At 45.9% G+C, this 26301-nt stretch overlaps 1 pseudogene; it reads left to right on the top strand.

Moving 5' to 3' along the window:
• The first annotated feature begins 5699 nt into the window (after positions 1-5699).
• On the top strand, positions 5700-23101 carry LOC136480016 (uncharacterized; annotated as a pseudogene).
• Positions 23102-26301: the final 3200 nt, after the last annotated feature.

Below are 26301 nucleotides of genomic sequence, written 5' to 3'. Positions count from 1 at the left end.
AAAAGTAAATCCGTTAAAGTTGCTCAAAGCAGAGTTGAATGTCAAGAGGGGATACCCATACATACAGTTAGCCTCTCCATAACTTTTTTGTAATGGACGACACCAGAGGGCTTCTTGTAATGTTTCCAATGTGTCAAAATTGGTACTTGATGCATGACTAATACACCTACTCTGAGGCAAACTTGGCAGCTTGCACTGGATAATGTGGCTTTCTGTTTTCCTCGGCAATAGAGATGGGCATCCTCAATCCTCCTAGTGATTTGCATATTTTGTCAAGCAAAATTCCACGAGTTCTAGACCTCGGCTTCCTCGCTCTGCTTGGTAATGGTACTACAAAGTTTTCATACATTCAGATTGTTAGAAAAATAATATGGATATCAAATAGCTAGTGCAAATTAATTATTTTGATAGACATCTGTAAGGTAATATCAATCTAGTCAACTTTTATTGCTCCGCGGGTGGGGGAGACGGGAGTTTGCTCACAGGGCTCCTCTTTGGCATGGCTATCATCATATGGTCGTGGGCAGTCTCTCACTAGGGTAGGTAGGGTGACGTCCTAACAAATGTCTCCAGTCAATTCATGAACTTTGAATTCATCCCTGGGTTCAGGTGTCCGTGGTGATGGAGAATTATGTTCACCTACTGCTGATACCTCCACTCTTTTGCCAGTGGAAGTCCTCCGAGTACAAACTCCATGATCAAACTCTCCTGGTCATGTTGAATTCACTTGCTTGGAGTGCCTTCACCAAGGACTCATGGTAGCGCTGCCTTTTGTCCTGCTGGCACTGTAGCTTCTTCGACTCAAACACTAAAATTGGAGATACAAACTTAAGCAGCAAGCATATACAAATTGCATTATCCAAACAGTAAAGCATTGCATTGCTACCTACACCCCTTTGAACTAAATACAAGATAGAACAAGCACCTCAGTTGCTAGGGGTACTGGCTAATGTTCTAAATCTAGATATATTTCATCTATATCATCAAATCCCTTAACTACCTCCCCTGGTTCAAGGATATATTCCAAATGTTCAACGTATCTACCCTTTGTGCTTGACTTTTTTGCCTTTGGAGACACAAGTTTTGGGCCCACACGTATTACAAGTTCTTCCATCTTTCTAGATTACAAAGACATTTATTAACTAAAGCTTCTATGGAATATCAACACAACAAAGCAAGAGTATGCAAATAAGTGCCTAACTGGTAACTATAGCTTATACGGAAGTCATTAATCCAATAAAGCACATGTCAGCTACACTCAACTATAGAAAATATGTAACCCCATCGCTATCTACATATCCTTTGTCCAGCCACTATAGTAGAGCACACATCATAAAAGGAATTTGGGTACCTCTTCCTCCGTGTCCGTGTTTAGATCCAGTCATGTCATCATGGTCATGGAGCTGGTGCGGCCGGCGTTGACGAAGGGGTACCAAATCTGGCTCCGGCTAGGGTTTAGATCCAGTCGATCATGGTAGATGCTGAGGTAGGAGATCCAGATATGGCTTGTGCCATCATCGAGGCAGTCCTTCCGCCATCAGCTACCCTACTATCGATGAATCAAAGGGGATCTATGTGGGGGGTACGACCCTGGATACCCATGGCAGACCACATGGGTTGCGCCCCTAGGGGTGTCCTAGCCCACAAGATGAAGCCTTGTGGGGCACGATGCTACTCGGCATCTCCTACAAGGCACCGGGAAGATATCCTGAAGATACTATGAGATCTGTTAGGATACGTATGATCCCATGATTCCTGTAATCTATTATTAATTTCAACTTATCTCCTAGATCTAACCGACTTGTAACCCTACCTCCCGGACTGTATCAGGCGGGCAGGGACACCCTCCAAACACACGCAATATCATGCGATAGCCAATACAATCCAACAGACCATAGGAGTAAGGTATTATGTCATACTGATGGCTTCAACCTATCTAACTCGTGTGTCTCTGTTGCCTTCTTGTTATCGAGTACACACATCTCTGTCGATCAATCTACCTTTGTGGGGTACCCCTCAGAGGACTACCGACGATATTCTATCGATAGTTGGCGCGCCAGGTAGGGGTGTTCGTGATGTTTCCATGTCGAACAAGATGATACATTCTGCAAGCACTTCGTCCCTCCCATAGCCAGGCTAGATCTTCATGGTCAGATTGATCTCGTGGATCTTCAACGCTGACGGAGTCAGAGAGCTCATCGAGCTAGTGCAGATCAATACTATGCCAATCACCCCAACACCTATGACAGCAGATCCGATCTTAGAACCGCCTCTGAGGTCATCTTCGCCGACAACTCGCTGCATGCTCCCCCGCTACCATATGCGGCAATTAAACAATGATGATTTGAACGCATCCATCGTTCAGGTTGGCCAAAAGCTCGCCGACTGCCTCTCCATCGTGGAATCAGCTCTGACCACTCTAGCTCAGCGCCGACTACCCTCTGGTTTAGATCTATCAGAGTAAACTCCAAGGGTTATGGCCCTACCCTTTGGGCTCACCAATGTCGCCACCACTTATCAAGATGCCCTATGGGGCAAATTCACCAACCAAGTTGGAGATGTCCATGCTCTCGTCGACCGGATCACTGACCAGCTCCCGCCAGCTGTCAACATGCTACACATCGGCCGACGCCCCGACGCATCCCTCCAAACCATCCTAGAGGAGAATCTAGACTCTGAGTCCTAGGGTTCTACAGAGACAGTCGCCGAAACCACCACCAAGCAACCTCCCTTCCCTCCCTTTTGTGGAGGCGCAATCTTCAACGTCAGCATCGACAACCCTTAGTGGGAAGGGGAGACTGAGGAGGACCGCGCCGCCCGCATCAATAGGAATGCCAATCATGCTCAGCGTCGAGTAAACAAGGTTGCCCTTTTGCTAGCTGAGGCTCAGCTCGACTCGCAAGTTAGGCCATGACAACTCCAACGCAACCTCGATGATGAATTTGTCCATGTTGATGGCCACGACATCTACAAGACCCCAAGTGCCAACTTGGCCGTGGCCGCCAATGAGCTCGCTCGGCTCCTGCAAACACCAGAGGTCGCTAGGGTTGCCACCATGCTTAAAGCAGTGCACTGCCAAGTCAACAACATCCACCAGGATCAGAGACCTTCATACTCCATGAGCTTGATTTGTCGATCAATAGCGCCAAGATCCAATCGCCACCCTAGCCAATGTCATTTCACCAACTAGCACCGCAACGATGGACAACCCCTCTAGGTGGGAGCTAGGAGCAACCACATCTAACACCCTCGCTAGCATGACTAGGAGGTCGACCAAGACGTATGAGCGCACCTCAACAATCTTCGAGACTCGCGACGATGTATCAACAAGCGCCGTTTTGGTCACCATCAAGAAGAAGTATGCCATCACTAAGAATATCCGAACTCAGCCCTCCAGCCACTCAACGTCGGCAATGCCATAGATCATGACAGCGACAATCCTGAAGGCCCCCCTACATTGATGAGGGAACTCCGAACACTCCAGTGGCCCTGTAGTTTCAAAATCACTAGGGTTGAGCCCTATGAGGGACGGATGAACCCCACATAGTGGCTACAGGCCTATGCCACTATTGTGCGCGCCATCAGGGGAGATACTAGCGTCATGGCAAACTATCTCCCCATCATGCTCTCACCAACTACGATGAATTGGTTCATAAGCCTCGCCTCGGACAACATCAGATCCTGGGAAGAGTTGAAGAAGGTCTTCACCGACAACTACATGACTATGTGTACTCAACCAGGCAACAAGCATGATCTGAACCGCATCTATCAGAAGCCATCTGAGCTCCTCCGTAGCTACATCAGATGCTTTTCCGAGATGAGGAATTCTATTCCCAACATAACGGAAGCTGAGGACATCACTGTCTTCGTCTGAGGACTCCATCAGCACGACCTCCGCTCCAAGTTTAAACGCAAGCCGCCCACGGGGATTGGCGAGATGATTACGACCGCCAACCAGTACGCCGACGCCGAAGAAGCTGAGGTACGCTTCAACAAGGATGCGGGCACTCACCGCCCAACTCGCCACAGCAATGAGTGTCCCGATGACCGATGCCACAATGTCCACCACTACGATGACTGCAGTCAGCATCGGGATAGTGGCCGTGATCGGCCAGAAGGGTCCAAATCTGGTCAATATCACCACCGTCGACCAGACCACATCGTCGCCGCCGTTGATGAACCTCATGCCAAGTGCAACTACGACAAACAGTACAAGAAGATTCTTGAAGGCCCGTGCCATCTCCACAAAAATGCCAAGCCTAAGATGAAGGACTGCCTTGGCTTGGCTAAGGAGTTCCAGTCCAAAAACCCAGACGATGACAACAACGACAGAGCCAGAGGCCGCCGACCACCTAGGGCAACAACAATGCCTTCCAGGATCACGACAAGGTGGTCGCCACCATCTTTAGAGGCCTCACCACCACCAAAAATAGAAGAGATCGGAAGCTCACCACTCGCCGGATGCTCACCGTCATGCGGAAGACGCCATCGCCAACCCTAGCTATCACCCCTGGTCTAAGGTCCCCATCACCTTTAGTAGGGCCGATCAGTGGACAGACATCCCTTGCATAGGGTGCTTCCCCCTTGTCCTTGACACAACCATCTAGAAAGTGTTTTTTCAGAAAAGTGCTCGTCGACGGTGGAAGTGCCCTAAACCTCCTCTTCGCTGGAGCCCTAAAGAAGCTGGGCCTCGGGATCGGAGACCTCACACCCTCTGACTCCTCCTTCTGGGGTGTGGTACCTGGTAGGGCATCCAAACTGCTTAGAGAGATCACCCTCCTAGGACAGTTTAGCATGGTCAGCAACTACCGCGTCGAGCACATAAACTTCTACGTTGCTGACTTCAACACCGCCTACTACACCATACTTGTTTGGCCAGCTCTAGCCAAGTTCATGGCCATACCGCACTATGCCTATCTAGTGCTGAAGATGCCTTCGCCTGCAGGAGTCCTGGCCCTACGGGCCAACCTCTCCATCGCCTACGCCTGCGAGACAGAGAGTCTCGCTCTCGCCGAAGCCACCGACCTCTACATCCAGATGGCCAACGTGGTCACCGATGGAAGACGATGCACGCCAATGACCTGGAGATCCCAGCGCTGGAGCATCCGCATGCCTTCACCAAGTCAAAAGAAACCAAGGAGGTCAGTCTCAGCCTCAACGACCCCTCCAAGACCGTGAAGATTGGGGCTCACCTCGACCCCAAATAGGAAAGCATGCTTGTCTCCTTCCTATGTGCCAACACCGACATGTTTGCTTGTAAACCTACAGACATGCCGAGGGTACCATAGGAGAAGATCAAGCACTCCTTGAATGTCTCGATGACCGCCAAGCCGATCAAGCAAAAACTCTGACGATTCGCGCTAGACAAGAAGGAGGCTATTAGGGTAGAAATAAAATGGCTCCTAGCTACCAGATTTATAAAAGAAGTGTATCATCCTAAGTGGTTAGCAAACCCTGTTCTTGATCAAAAAAAGAATAAAGAATGGACAATGTGTGTTGATTACAATGATCTCAACAAACACTGCCCTAAAGACCCCTTCGGTCTACCTTAGATAGATGAGGTTGTAGACTCCATGACCGGCTACAAACTGCTCTCCTTCCTCGATTGTTACTTTGGCTATCACCAGATTTCCCTCAAGGAAGACGACCAGATCAAGACATCATTCATCACACCTTTTGGTGCATACTGCTATACAACCATGTCCTTCGGACTCAAGAACACCGGGGCAACCTACCAAAGGGCCATCCAAATGTGCCTTGATCAACAAATAGGCCACAATGTCGAAGCTTATATCGACGACATGGTTGTCAAGTCCAAGGCTACCAACAATATTATCACCGACCTTGAGGAAACGTTCGCCAACCTGAAAAGGTACAACTGGAAGTTGAACCCTTCAAAGTGCATCTTTGGAGTTCCATCCGGCATACTCCTGAGCTACATCGTCAGCGCCCGCGGCATCGAACCCAACCTCGACAAGGTCTCTGCCATCACCAACATGAAACGACTATGGCAGAACCGCCTAATCTAATGCCTCTCAGGAGTGCTCGTCTTCTATTAGACACTAAGCACTCAAGGGAGGACACCAAATTACACGGTCCCGTCGGGCACAACCCAAGGGAAACCTAAAATCCACATTTTTCCATCAGGATCACAAATGAGAGAATAAAGCTTACATCATTCTTAACCATTTCTTACATCACTTTTATAATTTTTATAATTTTTCTATGATTTACTATGAATTTTACAAGTTTACCCAGGCGCGGCACAATTGCATAGCGGCCCCTGTACTTTCCTTAAATCAACCCATAGTACGTTAGTCACTATTCATGTGAGTCACTAATTTTTGCATTGAGAACCCTGGGAAGATTCTCTAATTCGATTTTCTCACCTGCTCTCTCCTCCCAAAAGCAGAGCACGGGGCGAATGCACCGGCCGGCGACGGCGGCAACGGCGCTGTGGAGTCGGGGAAGGCACAACAGCGGCAAACAACCGGCAGCAGGGCAGCGGTAGACCAACCCGCAACCATAGGTGCCCACAGTATGGGGGAAGGTGGCCCACAGCAGCGGGGCAACTCGCGGTGGCGACGCTGCAAGGCGACCAGACGCAGTTGCTACAGGAGAGGTGGTACGCCAGCCAGCGGAGACGGTGGGGAGGCGTGTGGGGCACCGGTGGACCCAGCCGCACACGGTCATCAAAGACAAGGCCCGAGGTGGCCCACGGCACATCGGTAAAGGTGAAGCAGAGCCATGCGTGGACAACAGCGAGACGGCCTGGCGCAGCGACAGCAGCGGACCTAGCCGAGCTTGGCACGGGCACGCTGGGGGTCTTGCGCACGCTCGCGATGGAGGCAGGGTGATGGCGGGTGCAGGAGGCGTGGTGTGGCGGAGGTGGAGTGGCGAAGAAGCAGGCGCTGGAGGGAAGCATCGTGGAGCAGCCAGCTCGACGCGAATGGACTGGCTGATGAGCAGGGGAAGAGCAGGAGCTGGGACGCCTCTAGTACGGAACCCAGGGTAATGTGGCGTGTTCGCGCGCAGTGGCCTAGTGACAACGGGGAAGGCGCAGTGTGCAAGAGGCAGTGGCCATGGGGATTCACGTGCTCGTACACGGTGGCCAAGCAGCGGGGAAGGGAGGGACGGGTGCTGCGGGACCACGGGCGTGTGATGGACATGATGAGGACATGACACCCATGCATATGACCATGTTTGGCACGTGGTATGGAGGGGTAGGAGGCCAGCAAGGGTGTCCAAGTCAAGAAGGAGGTCTGAGGCTAATTCGGTTCGAGTCCCCGAGGTGGAGGCTCAAAGCAACTCAAGTTCGAGTCTGCCTCGGCCTCTAGGATCAGTCTACCTTAAACTGGTCACCTAGGACACATCTGGACTCCGTTTTTGACAATCCACCTATGGTTGGAAAGCTAATTTGATAAGGAAGCCAATCCAAGTGGTTTCACATCAAAAGACCTTCAGAATCAACAGGAATCATCGAAACAAGTTAGCGTCCAGAATCTATCAGGGTGCTGCGACACCATTTTTTGGTCCGTTGGACCATGTATCGTGTTTGGGCCCATTAGGGGGCGCGTCCAGGGGGAGTGACGCCCAAAACTCTATAAATAGCAGCCGTCGCTTTCCTTAGGGTTTGTGTTTTGTTTAGTTCTTGATTTCCTTGTGAAACAGACATTGTTTTGCTGCAACTATGACGCCAAGGCTGCTTGCTGTGAACCAGGGCCCCAATTCTTGATCTTGTTCACTTGTGGCGATTAGTCCTTTCAAATAAAGACTTGAACTCTTTCTTATTATCATAAGCCTCATATTTATTTGCAATTTCAGATTGCGTTTATCTCGTTCTTGCTTGTGTTCTCGATTCGCTTGCAGGAAAGCCTTCTCGACGAGGTCAATCGCGTTCGCGTGGTTGATAACCGACGGAGCAGTGGTGTAACAGTTGCGGGGGTCCGAATCAGTCTTGGTTTGAAGCCTAGATCATGAACATCGAGTCTCCACCAATCGACGCTATCATACCTTTCAGAAGATCGGGCCTAGTCCACATCAGGACGGTAGTGGCCTAGAGCGGACCGGGTGGGGCGATGCTTGAGAGAGGGGAAAGGGAAGAGACAACAGCGGTCGGTGACGGCTGAGGCCCCAGCGGTGCAGTAGAGCGGATGGAGGCCAGGAAAAGCAAACATGTGAAAGGGAGAGCGAGGAGCCGTGCGGTTCATCATCAATTTCATAGGCACGATGTGGGATAGAACCACGTGCAGGCGAGGTGACGCAACGAGCAAGCAGCCAGCGTAGCCAGGCCAGAAAGACCGACGTACGTGCATGCGTTACATGTGGCCACAACCCTAGCGGATGCTTAGCTCGGTAGAGCAAGTGGAGATAGGGGTGGACAGGGCTGGGCAGCATGGCAAGAGCATTTAATACCGACTCCGTCGATAGGGGCAAACAAACAAACCCTCATACACGGCAACAGGGAGAGCAGCGGCATCATGACAAGGTCATTAGTTCGACGAGACAATGGAGGCAGTGGCTACACGGAGGGAGGCAAGGACAGGACCGAGGTAGTAGAAAAATAGAGGGAGGGGGAGCAGTGCGAGGCTCGGCTGAGTCAGACAGAGGCAATCAAGGCAGAGAGAGAAGCAAAAGCATAGGCCGGGGGAGCATGGATGCGGATGGATGAGGAGACTTTGCAATGCAAGGCGAGTACGCTGCACGCCACACTAGGAAAAGTAAATGAAGCTGCTACGGTATCTCTCGTCTATTATGTGCTTTCACACTAATCACGTTGAATTTAAGAGGCGGCCAGACGGCAGCTATCGCGGGTACATGACCAGTTATCATAGGGACGAAAACGAGTCTATACGTAAAAACATGTCCCTAGACCAAAGCTTTTCCACTGAGCGTGCTTATCAAAGTAGACACATGAGCATATATATATATAGACCTATAAATATTTCTATAGGTTTACTAATTTTGACAATTAGCAACATTTAGGCACAAGGAGATTTTCAACAAGTTTGAATTTAAATTAGATTCAAAAGCTATATATATATATCGTTCAATTTATTCATGGATTTTATTTTATTTATATAAGTTGCTTTTCATGCTTAATCTAATAGAATAAACCGTTCGCTATCTATTGGCTAGAATTGTCATTCGACATTCCTGAATATCTTTACGCACTGAGTAATTTGACTTGGGCGTTGATTTGAGGCCACAAAATTAAGTCACACAGCTTATCACATCAAGTACATTTTAAATAAAAAATCTGAGAAACTCGTTTTGAAAATTTTACTTAGGCCTAAATCTCGGTGCTAAACGAGCTCGTAACACCAGAGGTGTTACAACCAACCGCCCTAAAAAGAATCTCATCCCGAGATTCCAAGCAAGGATCGAAAAGGGGGGAAAACACGATTAGATTTCATAGATCAGGGATTACACGAAAGATTACACGACTTCGAATGCTAAACTACACAGGGATTTAGGGATACATGGTTAAGAGCAACCTGATGCAACCGAGACTTAATACAAAAGGCAAGATAGATGAGGACAATGGAGATACAACAGGAAAATGATTATCCAAATCATGACATAGGTCCAACAGATCCAAAAACAGGAGATTGAGAAGTAAAACATCGTGAACCCTAAAATCGAACTATCCAAAGGAAACTTGAACTTCTTTGACAAACCAGATCCTTCTTCTCAGATTACACCATCACCTCGGACTGACGAATCTTGCTTCACAATGGCGACTGGATCTCATAACTCTGCGTCATGTTTGAAGGGATGGGGATGAAGAAGAAGAGCAAGGACCAAGGGTATCTTATAGTGGTGAACAGAGGTGGAACACAACACACCGGAAGTGGAGAGGGCGTGGATGGAATACACAGACGGTTCATGCTGTGGGGATAAACACGACCATGGTGCGCTCCCTACACAAGCGAGTGAATGGGAAATAAAGGAGATGAGATAAGAGGGTGCGCTCGACTACGGAGGCATGAGGGCGGTTGTGTCCCCAAAAGAAGAAAGAAGGGAGGGGGAGGGGGTCTAGTACGGGGGATGAGGGTGCGGGGTAGAGAGCTGACCGGATGCCAGAGAAAAGGAAAAAGCACACAATGCATAAGGACAGCGAGTGCGGCACGAGGCTGCGGCCATGCGAGAACAGGGAGCTAAAGGGCCCGACATAGATGGCATTCGTAGGGCACGCAGTGAAATAACTTGGCATATAAAGTGCGATCAACTAAACACAGGGCTTGGGACATGATGTCCACTCAAGCTTTTCTAAGCACTCCCTACTACCCAAGACTAACTTTCCCTACTACTCTTCTTTTTCTTTCCCTTCCTTGACCACATCCGTCTTTCATGCAGACTAAGACCATATCGTACATTCTTCCTCCAAAACCACCTCCTCTTGTTTATTCTGAGAGAACACTATTTCATCAACCCGTTGTGGATTTCTCATTTGAATACCTGAATATTTCCAAGGAGAATATCTTGTAGCAAAATGGTACGGCGTTGTAACTTGGTAAAGGTACTTGGTCAACAACCTCGATACCAGCGCATGCCAAGTAGCGTCGCCCTATGGCAGTTGTTCCACAGGGAGCCCTCAGTTTCGTCATGTGTAACACCCTAAAAGTTTGCCTCTTTTGAAATAGAGTTAAAAGAATTTAAGTTGGAATTTTTGTGCACATGAAATATAGGAAAATAAAAATTTTCATTAATTTAAAATTCATCATAAGCTAGCAACATGTTTGATGCATACATGCCATTGTATTTTATTGTATTGGTTGAGTGGTTTTAATTGAAAAGTCAAAATGGTTAAAATGCTTTTGAAATGAAATTGAAAATGGCTTTGAAATAAAAGAAAAGAAAGAAAAGAAAATTAGAAAATAAAAGTATTTTTAAAGTTGTAAAGTTTATCTTGGAAAGCCTAACAAAATTGTCCATTTTTATTTGAATAGGAAGTATATTTGAAACTATACTTAAATTTGATTTGATTTTGGCTTAGTTTTGAGAACTAGAATTGGAAAAGAAATTCATTTTGAAAAATCTCCCTTCCTTCCTTTTCAGCCCAACCCCAGGAACCGGCCCGGCCTTCTTTTCCTTCCCTTCCTGGTTTCAGCCAGCTCGACGGCCCTTTTTCCTTCCTCCTCTTCCCGGCCTTGGCCCACTACTCGTGGCCTCATGCGCTGTCGCCCCGCACGCCTCCCCTCTTCCCTTTTCTCCCACGCAACGGCCCACTGCTCAGCGCCCCGGCCCGCTCGGTCAGACGCCGCATGCGCTTCGCCCTCACTGCGCTGTTGGCCCGCTCGTCAGCGTGCACCCACACGCATTTTCCTTCTCCCCGCTGCGACGCTGGCCCCGCCTGTTAGCCGCCCGCACACCCATCGTCCCCTTCCTTCCCCTTCCTTTTCTTTCCCCTGTTTCTTTCCTTCCTCCGCCCTGATGATGGTGCACGCCAAGATGGCAAGTCGCCGGCGCCCGCACCTGCATGGAAAGCACCGTAATCACTGCGCCCCACTCCCTACCGTCTACGCAGCGCCTCTCCCCACCTATAAAACCCGAGCTTGACCCCCTTCTTCTCCCTTTTCCCCTTCACGCTTGAGCTCGCCACTGCCGTTGTAGCCCCGTTGCTCCGGTGCCTAACCGCCATCGTCGACGTGTCCCGAAACTCCACCGTTTTCCTCCGCGCCCATAGGTACCACTATTTCTTGATGTTGGTCATAGATTAATCGGATTCGCCCTCAACCGCATTCTCCTCTCTCTCTAGCCATCACCGCCGCCGTCGACCCGCCCCCTCAAGGCCCTCCTGGATGTCGCGACCACTGCCGTTGGACTTGCGGTGAGCTTCTTCACCTCCCCGTGCCTCCATTTTGTTGAACGACGCCCTAGAATGCCATATCGGCAAGCACTGATGCCGCCAACAATGGTGCCGCCACGGAACGCCACCCTGACATGACCCCCATCCCCGTTTCGGTACCCTAGCGAGTTTGTGATAGCCTGTAGATCATTTTCGTGAGTTTGATTTCGATTGGGATGGCCGGAATCACCATCCCGGCGTCCACCGCCGTGCTGCCTCACCGCTGGCAATGGAGAGCCGCTGGAGCCACTGTGCAGCCGCTAGGAATCACCCGCACACTCACCTGCGCCATCAGATCTGGATTGAGCAGTCCGGATTAGATACCCCTTCGGGGTTAAGTGGCCGGTCTACCATGGACCGTGGACTCGGTCCACTGCGTCGAGTCAGCGCTCGCCCACGCACACGTGGCACACCGTGCCAATAGCGTGCTGCCATGTGGCTGCCCGGTCAGCAGCACGGTCACCCAGCGGTCAATCCACGCCATTTTGCAGAATAACCCTCCTGTTTTCTTTGAATCAACCCGCAATCCAAATTAGTTCAAAGTAATTTCTTTTAGGTCATGTTTTCTTCTGTTTTAGACCCTACGTTTTCCAAAAACAGTACCCACAGTCCAGCAGCCATGTAATTTAATATTTTAATTGTTTTAATTCAAAAATGAGTTCAAGTTATTTATAAAAATGCTACTGAACCTTATTTCATGCGTAACTTTTACGTTTTAAGTCTGATTTGACCCGTTCGAATTGCGTTAGGACCGTATTTATGTTTTCTACATGTTTATGCAACTGTTAGGCATGTTTTCAATATCTAAAATTTATGGGTAGATTTAATCTATTATTTAACTATAGAAAAACTTGTTTAAAACATAACTTATTCATTTTAACTCCGAGATAGTCTGTTCAAGTTGCGTTAGATTCGTAGCGACAAGATCTTCGCGTTAGTAATAGTGTTTACTATATTGTTATTTCTGAAATAACATGTTTTAAATCATATCTTGATTAATGATTATGCAACTAGTTTTATACACAAAATATGATTTGTTTTACTTTTGTTTTATAATTTAAATCTAAAATTGACTTAATTTAATCTATATTATTTATAAATATCTTTTATATATGAATTCATATAGTTAACATAAATGAAGCCTATAGTTTTCTTTTCCACACATTAAGCAAATCTCTCGGTAGTTGTAACTTTTCAACTGTAGCTTCGATTAGCGTGCCTCTCGCAACTGTGTGTTCGTAGTGATGCGTAGAATCGTATTTCAATCTCTCTTACTTATTTTTCTATGATTGGTGTACTGTTCTAATATAGATGCAATTGTATGCTATGCATGTATGTGTATGGATGTTTGTGTGGTGTTCTACGATTACGTCCAGTCGGTGAGATACACGTGGTGATCCAAGAAGAAGAAGAAGGACGTTGAAGATTAAAGCTTACTGAAGGATTAGTGTGTAAGGCAAGTATAGCATGGGACCATCCTTATTACCTATTCACATTTAATCACTTAATTCATGTTGCATGTGTCTACTAATGGAGATGGGGATCCCGATCTTCCGTCAGGTGATGGTAACTATCGTTGTGGCTAAGAATGACACACCGATCCGGCTTTAGATCGAAAGATCGAACCCTACAATCTTAGCACCACAGCTCTTCTGGTTATCAACCAAGTCACGGACCAGGTTGACCTCGCCAAGAAGGCTAATCCCTGCCTGCGCAACAAAGAACACAAGCAAGAACAAGAAAGAACGCAACCAAATTACAGATGAATGATTATCTCACGAAGTTGGGGTCTCACAAACTGATGAACAGCGAAACTGTTCTTGATAGAATAATCTAAGCAAAACCCAAACCCTAATGGAGGGGCGGCAGCTGTTTATGAAGATTCTAGGGTCGTGCAAGACCCCTGGACGCGCCCCTAATGGGCCCAAACTCGATACATGGTCCAACGGACCAAACGACGGTGTCGCAGCACCCTGGTAGATTCTGGATGCTGACTTGTTTTGACGATTCCCATTGATTCCTAATAGCTTTTGACATGAAACCACTTGGATTGGCTTCCTTATCAAATTATCTTTCCATACATATGTGGATCATCAAAAACGGAGTCTGGATGCGTCCTGGGTGACCAGTTTAAGGCAGACTAGTCCTGGAGGCCGAGGTAGACTTGAATTCTTGTTGGACTGGGCCTCCGGCTTGTGTTGGACGTCCTTGCTGGTCATCATCACCTCCACCACTCCCTCTAAGTCCTTCATGACCCTCTCCAATGTTCCTAAGCAAGATAACATCATTAGGTAGTAGTCTATTCTCAAAAGTATGAAAAGTATCGCTTAAGAACGAGCTCACCTCTAAATTGAGTTGTCGCTTTCGAGCCCGGGTCATTGGACCATGCATGACGGTTGGAGGATCAGCGGGTACCTCTGAAGAAGTGATGTCCTCATCATCCTCCCCCTCTTGAATTGGAGTCGTCCTCGACTCAAGCTCATCTTCTTCTCCCAAATAAGGTTTCAAATCTGCAATGTTAAAGGTGGGACTAACCCCGAACTCGGGTGGCAATTCAAGTTTGTAGGCATTATTATTTATTTTCTCAATGATCCTATAAGGATCAGCTGCTCTTGGCATTAATTTAGACTTACGCAGCTCAGGAAATCTATCTTTTCTCAAATGTAACCAAACCAAATCACCCGGTTCAAGTTTAATCTCTTTTCTACCTTTGCTACCAGCAATTCTGTACTTTTCATTCATTCTTTCAATATTTGCTTTAGTTGTTTTGTGCAACTTACGAATAAAATCAACACGCCCTCTAGCATCACTATGTATTCTCTTAGTGGTAGGTAAAGGCAAAAGATCAATAGGAGCACGGGGGTTAAAACCATACACTACCTGAAAAGGACTTACCTTGGTGGTGGAATGTTCCGCCCTGTTATATGCAAACTCCACATGCGGCAAACACTCTTCCCACATCTTCAAATTGCGCTTCAAAATGGCTCTCAACATGGTGGACAATGTTCGATTCACAACCTCAGTTTGCCCATCAGTTTGGGGATGACATGTTGTAGAAAACAGCTGCTTGGTCCCCAATTTATTCCACAATGTGCGCAAAAAATAACTCAAGAATTTTGCATCGCGATCTGAAACAATAGTAGAAGGCATACCATGCAAGCGAACGATTTCTTGAAAGAAAAGGTCAGCAATATGAATAGCATCGTCGCTCTTATGACAAGGAATAAAATGTGCCATCTTAGAAAAACGATCAACCACCACAAAAATACTATCCCTCCTCCTCTTAGTCCTTGGCAAATCCAATACAAACTCCATAGATATATCAGCCCAAGGAGTAGAAGGAATAGGAAGATGCATATACAAACCATGTGGGTTCAACCGCGACTTAGCTTTTTGACATGTGGTGCACCGAGCCACGTATCGCTCCACATCACGCTTCATCCTAGGCCAAAAGAAGTGTGTGGAAAGCACCTTCTCCGTCTTCTTGGCACCAAAATGTCCCATCAATCAGCCTCCATGTGCCTCCTGCAACAACAAAAGACGAACGGAACCAACTGGAATGCATAGGCGGTTACCTCTAAACAAAAACCCATCATTGATCATAAACTTATTCCATGTACGTCCCTCTCTACAATTAAGCAACACATCCTTAAAATTAGGATCAAGCGCATATTGTTCTTTTATTAATTGAAGACCAAAAATCTAATAATCAAGTTGGGACAGCAATGTATATCTTCTAGACAAAGCATCAGCAATCACATTATCCTTCCCTTTCTTATGTTTGATAATATAAGGAAAAGATTCAATAAATTCAACCCATTTAGCATGCCTACGATTCAGATTATTTTGAGAGCGAAGATACTTAAGCGATTCAAGATCAGAATGAATAACAAATTCTTTAGGCCACAAATAATGACGCCACGTCTCTAAAGAACGAACAAGTGCATACAATTCTTTATCATACGTGGAATAATTAAGAACATGACCATGCAATTTTTCACTAAAGTAAGCAACAAGTTTACCATCTTGCATCAAAACACCACCAATGCCAACTCCACTAGCATCACATTCTAGCTCAAAAGTCTTACCAAAATTTGGAAGTTGCAGCAACGGTGCTGTAACACCCAAAATTTCAGCCTTTTTAAAATAAGTAAATTTGATTCAATTATGTTATTAAGTGTGCATTTCAAATATAGGAAATTAATAATTTTTGGGAAATTAAAATCAAATATAAGGAATAGAAACATGTTGGTGCATACATGTTGCTGCATATTTATTTATGTGATGATTGGTCTTGATTTAAAGTTTAAATGAATTAAAAATCTATTTGAAAATGCTTTTGGAAATTTTGTTTAGAAAATAAAAAGAAAAAGGTTTCTTCATTTCTCTCCCCTCTTCTTTTTCATTTCGGCCCATGGCCTTTCTCCCTCCAGCTGGCCCTCCTTGCCTCCGCGTCAGCCCAGCCTAGCTCGGCCTCCCCCTGGCGCACCGCGCCGGCCCAGTTCCACCGGCCTAGCCGAGCCGAGAGGCCTTCCAGCAACCGCCGCGCCTCCTCCTCCCCTCTTCAGCCACTGACCACCTGGCCCTGCCTGTCAGCTCCTCCCCGTTCCTCCCGCGCGACCCGCAACCGCCCGCGCCTGGCGCAGCCGCAACCGCCGCGCACGTCCTCGATCGTGGGAGAGACACCCACGCCCTGGCCTCTACAAAACAAAGCCGACCCCCCACCGCGTGCCCCCCTGCTACCCTCCCTCCCTCCTTTGCTCTCGCTGTGCATGGAAGGCACAACCGCCACGACGCCGGTTCCGCCGTCTGCCCTCCGCTCGGAAGCAGCCGTCCCCGAGCCGCCTCCGCCCCGTTTGTCACCGCGGTGAGCTTCGCTGTGCTCCCCTTTTTCTCCCTATGCAGTTTATTTCGCGTTTCATGGCCCCTAGCGCACTATCCGCGAGCGCCGTTAACTTCCTTGCCGCCGGCCAAGGCGACCGCCGCCTCGGCCGCGTTCTCCGGCCACCTCTTTGGCCTTGGCGAGTTCCCCTGCTCCCGCTCTCTCTCCCGGTGCCCTCGGTTCTCCGAACCGTGGGCCCTAGCCCCTGTACTGCGTGCTCCAGCGACCTCTACACCGCCGGCAATGGCGCCTTGCCGCTGGGAACACTGTTCCGGCCGGCCACCCCTTCGTCTCTCTCCCCAGATCTATTTCTGGCCGTTCATTTCAAATCCGACAGCCACCGTTGGCCGATACCCCTTCGTGGGTAGTTTTGCTAAAGAACCCCCCTGATTTCGCGTAATAGAACCCGCCGTCCTTAGCGCATTTCCCCGAGTATGCTTTCTCATTTTCAAAGCGTAAAGTTTACTGTTTTAGTCTAAAATACGTTTTTAGTATTTACAGAAATGTCATTTATACTGTTTTGCTTATAAAATCGTCGTTTTAGCTCCAAATTAACCCGTTCCAATTGCGTTAGCTTCATAATTTCATAATCTATGCGCTAGTACCACTGTTAATCAAGTTTGTAGCTTTTAAATTTCATGGTTAGATTTAATTAAATATATTGCTATAGGAAATCCCGTTTAAATCAAAACTTTCGCATTTTAGCTCTGTTTTTCGTGAACTTCACGTTGATGTGATCGTAGCGAGACGTAGATTATTTTCACAAACGTTTTATCTTGTTTTCTATACTGTTGGTGTATTGTTCTAATTATAGGAATGTTTGCTTTGCATGAATGCCTTTGGAATGTTGTATGTGCCGTGTTGGTCGCGTTCAGACGGTGAGGAGAATGTTGGAGACCAAGAATTCTTCGATGGCCAGCAGGACCAGCAAGAGTTTGTGAACCAAGGCAAGTATAGCATGGGCCTACCTTGATGTCCTATTCACTTTAATTATTTACTCATGTGCATGTGTCTAATTTTGATAACCATAAGGACATTCTAGACATTTGATGACTTGTTCCCTTGACACCTATGGGTTAATTGCATATGAGTAGATTGCTAGTGCTCTAACTGAACATGATCTACATGATGATGAATGGTTCTATGTAACTAAAAGTATAACATGATTTATAATAACTGATCCATAGGGCGAAGGTGCAAATGACTTTTGATCATGTTGCTCCCGGCCCTCCATAAGGACTTATCTATCGGCAAAAGCTGGGACTAACAGTGCAACCGGGAGAGTCATATGGTTCTGACTTTAGCTCAGTAATAGGACCTTTTCTAGCTTGTTAGAGGTTACCTTTATGGCGCAAAAGGGGCTTGCCACGTTGGGTATAGGGTTGCCTCTGTTCCTATGTGTATAGCCGCGATGGATATGTGCCATAGGAAAGGGGGGTTCCTACATCTGCCTACCGAGGAAACCTAGCAGCCCTAACTTGTTAGAGAAACCTATGAAATGGCTTCATAGTGTACCCTGCCCGCTCACCTTGGCAGTGACATGGGAGTAATTAACCCGGGCATGTGGGAATCATGACTCGCGGTGAATGTGCACCACCTCTACAGAGGGTAACAAACTATTATAACAGCCGTGCTCACGGTCATGAGCGGCCCAGAAAACTCACAGAGTAATTGGATACTCATTATGGTTCATATATGATGGTTTACAATGATAATATGATGCAAATAATTCTGATATCTGATTATGTGGGGTTAAATGGGAGCTTAAGCATAACTTGATTAAACTTGATAATAAAATATGGACTTACTAAAAGTGCTAACTGCAGTAAACCAGTGTCGTCGTTCTTGAGCTACATAACCCCATGTTATCTTGTTAAGTACGGATAGTACTTATGCTTGTTTAATTCTTTATTTGGACAAAAATCCCGGATGGGTAACAGATGACAACGGGTATGAGGAATTTCCTGAGGATTATTAGGCTTGTGGTCAACCAGTTGACCTTCCCTATGATGGTGTTCCACGTGAGAGAGTTACCTTTTATTTTCCGCTGTGATGTATAAGACTAAGTTATATTATGGTTCTTGATGTAAGAGACATCGTGATGATACTTTATGTAATTTGTCAGCTTGTGTGTGTGATTGATCCCTAGGCACACATGAGTTAGTGCATTCAATTTTTATCCTTAAAATTGAGTGTGACAAATTGGTATCAGAGCCGTGTTGACTGTAGGACGCAAGCCTAGTTAGAAAACGGTCGTTTTATCATCTTTGCTCCTCTGGTTTCTTGCTTACTGTCTTATTCTTGTTATTTTATTAAAACATTTATGCTTTTCATACCTTAATCTATTATATAAAATTGTTGATTCTAATTCTATCTCACTTTAAATCTATAGATGTCTCATAACCTGAAGACTGCCCGCCTCAGCACTGCTGGCTACCATGCCCTGTTCACTCCACGTGCTCCACAGGCGTAGAAGGAGATTGTGATCATCTCCGACGATGAGGAGATGGCTACACCGACACCTACACCTGCTCCTACTCCAGCTGTCGCACCGGTCTATCCTGTTGTAGCTACACCTGAGGAGTCATCAGCCACTTCACCTACACCTGCGCCATCCCCAGCTGTTCCTGTGGTGGATGAGGAGATAGGCTGGAAGTGCAAGTACTACTTCAAGCTAGCCCCAGAGACGGCCTACTACCACACCCTCCTCACCCATGTGCTGGACGACTACTACCCCGACCTACACGCCTCCATCAGCTACCACTGTGCAGAGTACCAGCATCCATTGGAGGCCACCTTCTGGAAGGTAGAGCTGGTGGTCACCACTTGGAACGACATCAAGAATGGACATGAGGTGGAGACTACCACCGTGCCACTGCTAGAAGGGCCCATGCCTTGGATGGCATGGAAGATGCAGCACATGACGCCTATATCTACTACCATGGTCATCGCTTTGAGGCCATGAGGGAGGATCATTTCAGGTTCCTTCCTCGCAATGATCATGAGGGTGTTTGGTAGGTCTTGGCTACCCCAGAGGGTGACCCAACTCTAGAAGCGACAGTGCAGCATGTCCATGCCATGCAGGGGGTGGACGAAGAGGTCAAGGGAGAACTGCGTGCATCCCAGAGGGCTAAGAGACGCCTCTAGAAGCAAGTGGATGAACTTCGAGCTCAACTTGGGCAGCCATCAATCTACAAGAAGAAGTGCCAGTCGTTCACCATGATTGGCACCGCTCCATAGGTGCTAGGTGCCTTGATTTAGATTACAACATCGTTAGTTCGTGTTTCATATTTAGTCTTGTTTGGTCTTGTGAACTTGGATGATTAGATGTTTTAATTTGTGAACTTGGTTGATTTGGAGTTTGGTTGTTTGCTGGAAGTTTGTGGGCATGTCCACAACTTCCTTAGATTGGAACCTTAAGTTTAGATGGAAATCTTAATGCAGATGGTTTGCTTTATCTTATCTCTGTTGTGCTGTTTTCTGGAGCAGTCTGTGTTCTTTATCTTGTGTCTCAAAATCTGGGCTGTCAAAAATTCTGAATTTTTTGTGGAGATAACTAGACTTCTGTATCTTTCAAATGTCTCTAGAATCACGTCAATAGCTGTTCAGGCTTGTGAGATCTAGCTGTCACAAGTTGTGGTTTCTACGCTGTCTGGAACCCAGAACAGATTCGGTTTAGCTCTACTTTTGACCATGTGTGTGTCAGAATCTGTAAAAGTGATCTAAATCACGGGCGGATCCAAGGCCCGGGCTGTAGCCCAAGGCGTGGCCCATTAAGTCTAGGAACAAGTTTCACAAAAAACACAAAAAAAAAGCCTTAGCAGCCCAATAGCCCCCCCTGGCATGAATGCAGCCCAACTAGTATTCTAGTTAGCCCTGGCCGCACGGCAAAGCACGCAGCACAGCGACCCTTGGCCTGATCGGCTTTTCACATTCGCGCCTCGCTCTGTGCAGCCTGCGCGATTTGACTCCCTCGGGAAGTCGCGATCGCGAGTCGGAGTCACGACCTGGCGACGTCGCCTGCCACCCGGTCGATCTTAGACTCCGCCATTCCGGCCTCCGCGATCTTCAGTGGGCAGCGGCACGTCGTCCACTGTCCACTCGGTCATCCTGCAGTCCTGCTCGGCTGTCCCTGTAGGAAGCACGCAGGTGAGAAGAGATCCAATATTCCCAGTTCCCATCCCTAATTCTTTCAAGTCTGTACTGTAGTCTGTAGAGTCAGGTGTCTAGAGGATGTTAATTGATAATTATTATTTCTTAATTCATATCCAATGTGTTTTAGGATGGAAAGATATTATGCTAAGAAAGATGCATCAAATAGTAATACAGGAAATAAAGAGACAGAGAGTCGGCTTGAACAGAAAAGACCAAGGATTGAACTTGATTTGAGAGATATAGTTGATGATCCAGGCAATAGAAAGCCAATTGATGAGTTTCATCATGACATTAGGGATGAGGCTAGGAGAGTGTATCTATAGAAAGGTCCATATAGGCCAACTGGTCATAAGTTTCCAAAAACAAAAGTCAATGGTAAAGGTCAAGCAAGAGGATTTGTTGGATCATGGTTTGATCAATTTGATTGGTTAGAGTACAGTGTAGCCAAGGATGCAGCCTATTGCTTTTATTGCTATCTCTTTAAGCCACAACAAATTGGGTTTCACAGTAATGATACATTCACTAGAGTTGGGTTCAGAAATTGGAAGAATGCAAAGGATTCTTTCAAGGAGCATGCTCAATCAGTTGATGGCTTTCACAGTAATGCAATGAAGCGTGCACTTGACTTCAAAAATCAGAGACAAAGTGTTGAACATGTGTGGACTGTGATAAGCGTAGCAGAAGAGGAGGCATATAAAGCTCGTTTAACTATTATGTTAGGCATTGCTAGATTTCTCCTTTTACAAGCTCTAGCCTTTCATGGACATGATGAGTCTAAAACATCAAAAAACAAAGGGAACTTTCAGGAGATGCTTGAATGGTACAGAAAGAAGGATCCGAAGGCTGCACTTGTGACAGGTGAAAATGCTCCAGGCAATAATCAAATGAGTTGCCCAATAGTTCAGAAAGATTTGGTTAGGGCTTGCGCAGAGGAGACAAGTGAGTTAATTAAAAATGAAATTGGAGATCATTGCTTTGCGGTGCTTGTTGATGAGGCTCGCGATGCATCTATTAAGGAACAAATGGCTGTGGTTGTGAGGTATATATCATCTCTTAATTTATGTATTTCATTGATTTTATTTTTTCTTTCCAATAAATATATTTTTTCTTTTCTCTTGTAGGTTTGTCAATGATAAAGGAAATGTCATTGAGAGGTTTCTTGGCATTGAACATGTTTCTGACACCACATCACATTCACTAAAGGAAGCATTGGATACTATGCTTAGGAGGTATGGTCTATCTATTTCCAAGATTAGAGGACAAGGATATGATGGAGCTTCAAACATGAGAGGACAGTTTCATGGATTACAAAGGCTGGTATTGAATGAAAACCCATTTGCCTTTTACATCCACTGTTTTGCTCATCAATTGCAACTTGTGGTAGTTTCTGTAGCCAAGTGTTGTACTTCAACATTTGATTTCTTCAATTATGTCACTTCAATTGTCAATACTGTTAGTGTTTCTTGCAAAAGAAAAGATCAACTCCTCCAAAATCACCATGACCATCTTGTTCAGCAATTAGATAGTGGTGATATTTTTCCTGGGAGAGGGAAAAACCAAGAAACTAGTCTTGCTAGGCCTGGTGATACACGGTGGGGAACACATCACAAAACATTGGCACGTCTTATGCTCATGTGGGGTTCTGTACTTGAGGTGTTAGAGAATGTTAGTGAAGATGGAACTAATGGGGAAAAGAAAACTATTGCATCTGGATTAATAACAAAAATGGAGTCATTTGAATTTGTGTTCATATTACATCTTATGATTAGAGTATTGGGGTTGACTCAAGAAATATCACAATGTTTGCAAAGGAAAAATCAGAACATTGTTCGTGCAATAGGATTGATTGGTTCTGTGATGAGAAATATGAATGCCATGAGGGAAAATGGTTGGGATGATCTTTTTGAAGAGGTCAAAAGCTTTTGTGTCCAAAAGAAGATAGACATTCCTAATATGGAAGATATGATACCAGTTAGAGGTCATTCCAAATTCCGTGGTGCCAAATTAGTGACACACTACCATTATTTTCATCATGGAATTTTCATTGCTGTGATTGATCAGATTTTTGTGAGTTAAACAATCGGTTTCTAGAAAGATCAACTCAACTCTTGAGATGTGTTGCTTGTCTTGATCCGAATGGTTCTTTTGCTAACTTTGAGATAGAGCAATTAGTTAAGCTTGCTAAGATCTATAAAGATGACTTCAGTGATTAAGATTGTGAAAAGCTAAGGGGTGACCTCCTAGTATTTATTGATGATGTCAAACATGATAGAGATTTTGGCACATGTACTGATCTTGGTAACCTTGCTGAGAAGATGGTTCAAAGTGATAGACATACACATTTCCCTTTGGTGTATCGTCTCATTGAACTTGCATTGATTTTGCCGGTGGCAACAGCAACAGTTGAAAGAGCATTCTCCGCTATGAATATTATCAAGACCGAATGGAGGAATAAAATGAATGATGAATGGATGAATAATAGCATGATATGCTATATTGAGCGGGATTTGTTTGCATCAGTTGAAGATGATAAAATTTTGAAGCGCTTTCAAGGTTTCAAAATCTGAAAGATAAATTTGCCACGCGAGCGCCCGAGGTGCGTATTGCTTTAGTAAATTTCATTTTATAATGCTATCTTGATATATGAAGAAGTATGACATTTTAAAAATTATGTAGCATTGAGCGTGGTGGTTCAAGTGGTGTGAATTCATGAAGACGGAAGACATCAGGCTTGGATTTTTTTTATTATGGAAGGCTCTTTGTATTTGGTACTTTTCTATTCTCGTCATGGTTCTATGTATCTTTGAGCCCTTTGAATTGATATCAATATTTGCTATATCTATTAGTCTACTATGTACAGTGAGCAAAAAAAAATTTGCCCTCTATTATTTAGCCCCCCCTTGGTCCATTTCTGGATCTGCCACTGATCTAAATAAAAGTTGTAGCTGATCTCCTAAGCTTTCCAACTGTTCTTGGTACACCTCTATTGGATCTCTGAATCTCGAGTTATAGCAGTTTTACTGAACTGCTGAATTTGAATCTTGTCCAGAAAATTCTCAACATTGGTTCTTATCTTTTGTAAGTTCTCTATAATTTGGAAAATCTCTAAATTTTGCGCATTTGTTGGAAAACAGATGGCCGCAAGAGGAGGAAGAGGCAGAGGCCGTGGTCGTGGATGTGATGCTCTCATAAATCCACCCCGACCGCCACCTGTGACCATGGAACAAATATTGGGAATGCAAGCGTAGTTGATGCAAGCTATGATGCAGCGCTTGGACAAAGAACCTGCAAGAGGACCACCGCCTGTTCAGGTCAGAGATAAGCGTGGAGAGTTTATGAAGGGTCGTCCACCAGTGTTCACTCATGCCTCAGACCCTATGGAGGTAGATGATTGGTTGCGTGTTGTAGAGAAGCAACTTAACATAGCACAAAGCAACGATCTTGAGAAGGTGTTGTATGCTTCTGGTCAACTTCAGGGAGCAGCTCAGGATTGGTGGGATTCTTTCCAATATGGATGTCCCAACAATGCTCCTGCTATCACCTGGCAGGAATTCAAGGACAATTTCTGGTCTTATCATATCCCTAATGGACTCGTGGAATTGAAGCAGGAGGAATTCAGGTCCCTCAAGCAAGGATCCATGACTATGGCGAAGTATCGTGACAAGTTTGCTCAACTATCACGCTATGCTCCAAATGATGTGGCTGAGGACAAGGATAAGCAATGCTGTTTCCTCAAGGGACTCTATGATGGACTGCAGCTTCAATAGATGTCCAACACCTACCCTAACTTTTAGTCATTTGTGAACCAAGGTATTATGATCGACGATAAGTGCAAAAAGATGGAAGCCAAGAAGAGGAGGCTTCAAGGGCAAGCTTCTAGAAGTAACACTCGCCCGCATGCATATCCACAGCAAGGTTTTCAACAAAGGAATCAAGGCCCATCTAACCAGGGAAACCATGGTCAGTATCCTCAACGTAATCAGTTCCAGCAACACCCTCAGTACCAGCAACAGTATGGCAATCAGCGTCCCCCGCAATAGACTGGCAATCCAGCAACACGCCAAGGACCATCCAACAATGCTCCTGTGAAGAGTGGTGCACCCAATAACCCCAATGCCTGCTACCACTGTGGAGAAGTAGGTCACAATGCTCATCAGTGTCCTAAGAAGCAGAACCAACAAGCACCTCAGAACCAGACTGGCAATCAGAAGTTCAACGCCCGACCACCTTACATTGCGAAGGTGAACTATGTGTCATCTGATGCAGCTCAGGAGATGCCCGAGGTCATGTTGGGTACATTCAGCGTCAACTCTATCTCTGCTATAGTACCTTTTGATTCTGGTGCTTCGCATTCTTTTATTTCCCAAGCTTTTGTTAGAATGCATAGCATACCTTTGTGTGCCATGAAAAACCCCATACTAGTAAATTCACCGAGAGGTAGTATGCCTGCTTCATATTGGAGTCCCTCAACTAGCATTTCCTTAAGGGGTAGACTTCAAAGTGAAACCAATTGTGTTGAGAAGAGCTAGAATTGATCTTATTCTGGGAATGGATTGGATGAAACAACACCGGGCAGTGATTTAGTATCAGGAGAAATCTATGGTAGTGACATCACTCAATGGAGATAGAATCTGTGTAGAAGTGGTAGTGCAAGCTCAGCCTACAGCCACAGTGAACCAGCTAGATGGTGAAGCCAATAAACAAGATCGTGTCGTGGAGGAGTTCCCGGATGTCTTCCTCGATGACTTGCCAGGTATGCCACCTGACCGAGACATTGAATTCATTATTGAATTATTACCTGGAACTGCACCAATAGCTAAACGTCCATATAGAATGGGGGTTAATGAATTAGAAGAGCTTAAGAAACAACTAAAAGAGTTGCAAGAAAAAGGTTTCATACGCCCCAGTTCTACCCCCTGGGGGGCGCCTGTGATCTTTGTGGATAAGAAGGTTGGTAGTCAACGGATGTGTGTGGATTACTGTTCACTTAATGAGGTTACAATCAAGAATAAATACCCTTTGCCTAGGATTGATGATTTGTTTGATCAGTTGAGAGGAGCCCATGTGTTCTCCAAGATTGATCTCCGCTCAGGGTACCATCAGCTAAAGATTCGAAACTCGGACATACCCAGGATAGCATTCACTACACGGTATGGATTGTATGAGTATACCGTTATGTCTTTTGGATTGACCAATGCACCTGCATACTTCATGTACCTGATGAATAAGGTGTTCATGGAGTTTCTAGATAAATTTGTGGTGGTATTCATAGATGACATACTGATATTCTCCAAGACTGAAGAAGAATATGCTGAACATATAAGGTTGGTCTTGCAAAAGCTTAGAGAATATAAGTTGTACGCTAAGCGGAACAAGTGTGAGTTTTGGTTGAAGAAAGACTCTTTTCTGGGTC

The sequence above is a fragment of the Miscanthus floridulus genome, chromosome 9 (assembly GCF_019320115.1).
Source record: "Miscanthus floridulus cultivar M001 chromosome 9, ASM1932011v1, whole genome shotgun sequence".
Lineage (NCBI taxonomy): Eukaryota > Viridiplantae > Streptophyta > Magnoliopsida > Poales > Poaceae > Miscanthus > Miscanthus floridulus.
This window is presented reverse-complemented; position numbering and strand designations above follow the sequence as displayed.